This window comes from Anneissia japonica, unplaced genomic scaffold (assembly GCF_011630105.1).
Source record: "Anneissia japonica isolate Jap-2015-1 unplaced genomic scaffold, ASM1163010v1 scaffold7767_len233565_cov179, whole genome shotgun sequence".
In the NCBI taxonomy this organism is placed as follows: domain Eukaryota; kingdom Metazoa; phylum Echinodermata; class Crinoidea; order Comatulida; family Comatulidae; genus Anneissia; species Anneissia japonica.
In genome coordinates, this window is record NW_022744636.1 from 3,003 (window position 1) to 6,864 (window position 3,862).

Genomic DNA, 3,862 nt, shown 5'->3' on the forward strand with positions numbered 1-3,862 from the left:
TATTGCTGTATCGCATACGTTGATAATATAACATTTATTCACAATTTCTATATAGAAACACAGATATATCAAATTGCGTAAAAATACATACAATTTATTGGAAGTGTGGAATTATGTAAATAAATTAGGTATATAAAAGACAAAACATACAGCTTGCATAAACAGGTTATTATGAGTTTGTGCATTTGATCCTGGGGGCAGCGGGATAACAGTAATTAATGTTACTGTTCCAATATACGTTCCCGGGGAGCAGTCAGTATCGGGAGCATTTACCTTTTCTGCTGCATTGAGATCCCGTCCATCCTTTAACACATTTACAGGCGGGCACTCCGGATTTGACGTAACATTTTCCTCTGTTGCCGCCGGGACATATAACCGTCTGACAAAGGTCGTAATCTGTAAAATTAATTTTTAAAATTATCGTTTGTTTCATTAGGTGTCCGATATTATTGTATGACAATTATGGCGTCCGAACAAAAGGACCGAATAGAGCTATCTCGGTCAGGGTCCAGGTATAAATATACATGGTAGGGATCATGGAGAGAGTTTATTGGTCTAATATGACCCAAAATTGTGCTTTTAGATTAGAACATAATATTAGGGATTGGCAATCTAAATACCGTTGATTGGATAAGCATGGAGGAAAACATGGGATAAGTTAATGGTTGTGGTCCGTCGATCGTGGGTGGGGAGAAAGTCTCTCCGATGAGGTGATTACCCTTTTTTACCCCAGCTGGCTCCATCACTGTGTCTAATTCAGTGTATCGATGATAAATAATTGAATTTTAGTTTCCTTTTGACCTACTGAATGTTGCTTTTATATCAGGTGACTTAAGGTACTTTCACACGGAATCCGAAATTTTCGGATCGGAAAGCCACCGATCAATTTTCAAAATTTTCCTCTGACACTCGATAGGGTATACAGTATTTATAGTCTTCAGTTTGTATAATTTTTATAAACTGGAAAAGGAATATTACATTACAATATTATTGTAATGCATACATGTCGATTGCATTACATTAATTTTAATATGCCATTACGTTATTACATTTTACATGTATAAGATTTTAAGGGTACCTTATCGTATTTACGCACGGTACACACAGTCACAAACATTTTTCAAAGTATCTGTTCCTTTTCTAAAACTTACCGGCCTTCCTTTCAATCGTGTAACCGAAACATACGGAAATAAAGGCGACGATGAAACACAGAGTAATCTTCATCTTTAGTGATTAGAGTCTGAAAAAAATGAAATAGGCCTAATAACATTTTCTTTCTCATGTAATAGCAATTGAAATGCTGTCAATTACGGTACAGAATGAACTGTCGTAAAATTAATATTCATTATGAAAACGTCGGAAATTGAAACAAGGATAATGTGAAGCATTTGGAAGGTTTTGCAAACATACGAAACGATTATGAATACGGTTACGACATTAATTTTTTAGTCAATCCATCCAAAAAAAGTAGCATGTCTTACAAAATATCGATGGTAGGCCTGCTAAGCACGACAGCATACTGTCAAGAATATATTAATCAAATTTTACATGTCCATATACTAACAAATATAAATATAAAGAAAAATTTAAATTGTATGAAAATTACAGAATACCTTTACAGATATTAATGCAATATAAATTACCACTTAGAAATTATCATTGCAGATTTCAATATAGAGTTGGTAATGCCTGAAACGATCATTTTTTGTGATGCAGAAATCCCTGACATGAAGTCGTACACCGATTTTCTTACAAATTCGTGTTACAATCACCGTACACTGTATAGGCATGTGAACGCGAGTAATTTTTTATTTTATTTTATTTTTTTGGGAGGGGGAGGGGGTACTCTCGTAAATACTCCACTGCTTCAAACGGCCCATGAAAAACTAATGAACACTTACCGTACCTGTACCTTGCGTTCGCAGCTATAACTAACAAGAAAACTTGTTGCTCTCTTAATATTAAATTCCTTCAATGTTTGCACTTCGATGCCACTTCAAGATGAAGGCATACATCATTTGCAATTTATATTTACAATATAGTGTACGCTATCCCATTTAATTTGACAGCAGCTTTATCTAAAAAAACAGAAAACAAACAATCAAGTTTGAATCTACTTACTTTTGACTTACTCCGTCGCCTACACATTCTACAATGAGGAATATTGTACCGGTACTCCTCACTGGTTTCAATGACACTAAAATTTTAGGCTTCGAACAAACATCGATGGTTTAAGTGTAATGGACTTTCCATTTCTTCAAGTGTTTTTACTGCTTTTCTGCAAACAGCGTCCACTGATTTGTTGACTGAACGAAACTCTATGAATGAGTTCCTAAAGATGGATGATGGTGTTAGTCAATATATTGACGATTCATCTTCAATGGGCCTTTGTTTCCGCAACGTCAAATATTCAGCATTCATTCATATAGCAGCAAAGCAAACTTTGTAAGACGTCAACATATTGAGGCAGCATAGACCATTGCCAATGGTCTAATTTTAAATGTTATAGCACAATTAATGATATTTATAACTTTACAAGTAGGCCTACCTCTCTAGATATTTTCTTTTGTCTCGGCAAGAAGATGATCTCCTGGTGGGAATACTAATCATCCGATAAAACAAATTTACATGTGGGATTTGAACATGAAATTTCATACTAAATGCGAAAAAAAAAATATTCGATCAAAAAAAATATAGGGCATATAGCCCCACTTGTTAAGAACCGCATTAGATCTACTTATTGAAAACGCCACTTAATATTTCAAACTGCGACGAATACGATTTATCATAAACACTGCGATTTAGTTTCACAGAGCACTCATCGCGATGCTAAGTGCTGTTCGTCAGAGATTTCACCTACGTAGGCTCACTTAAATGTGCGGTTTTCACCGTTTAATCTACTAACTCGCTCTGATCAACACCTCATCATGCTGCCGAAAATCAAAGCTGAAGAAAAAGGTAGGCTTGCCTTTATTGGTTTCTGATATTTTATTTTTAATAATTTTGTATTGATATGTTGAGGCTGTTAATCAAAAATTTTAAATAAGAGCCTAGACCAAACAAACACACACCAGAACTTTTGTTTACATATCACGCACACTAATAATTCATTTTAGATCATTATTAAATCTTTATAGGCCTAGATGTTATGCTTATTTTATTATCATCTTAAATTTATATAAGATATTAATAATGAAACTGTTTTCACTAATATTTTAAATAAATAAATAAATGATATCCCTTCCTTTCATATATTTTTATTGTTAATATAATTGATAATCATCATCGTCATCGTTAGTTAAATGACCAGTACCGTTATTATTATCTTTTATCATTATTATCACCTATCACGGGAAACTGAAATACTGGTAATGGAAAAGAAAGTAAGTAAATTAGTAAGATCATCACTTTTGGTTGTTATTTAATAATAATAATAATAAATTATCATCATTGTCATTATCAATCGTTATTTTTCATTCGTATTTCGTCATTCATCTCCAAATTTGTTTTAGACGCCATTGTTATATTCTGTATTAGCATTCCATAGGATTACTGCAAACCACACTATCTATTCAATTCTTAATATTCACTAAGTCGATGCTATGGTTACTGAGCATGGCTCAAAGTACGCGCTAGGCCTATTCCGGTTTTTTTCAATAGAAAATTAAACACTTTATATCATGCGTCAATGGTAACCAGGGGCGGATCCAGAGATGTCCAAAAGGGGGGGCCGGAAGGGGGGGCCGAAAGTTGGGCCGATTGAGACAACACTGTCGTAGGGGGTCCGGGGCATGCCCCCGCGAAATTTTTGTGTTCTAGACGCCCGAACATAACATTTGAGGCATTCTGGGCTATCATTTTT

At 34.5% G+C, this 3,862-nt stretch overlaps 1 long non-coding RNA gene across 2 annotated transcripts; it reads right to left on the bottom strand.

Moving 5' to 3' along the window:
• Positions 1 to 242: 242 nt before the first annotated feature.
• Positions 243 to 1,962, bottom strand: LOC117119689. Of its 2 annotated transcripts, none has more exons than XR_004447232.1 (3): positions 1,902 to 1,962; positions 1,152 to 1,240; positions 243 to 396 (listed from the first exon to the last, which is right to left on the bottom strand). It is a non-coding gene; the product is annotated as an uncharacterized LOC117119689 (long non-coding RNA). The 2 variants fall into 2 exon arrangements; XR_004447231.1 differs by having other exon boundaries at positions 1,907 to 1,950.
• Between the last annotated feature and the right edge of the window lie 1,900 nt (positions 1,963 to 3,862).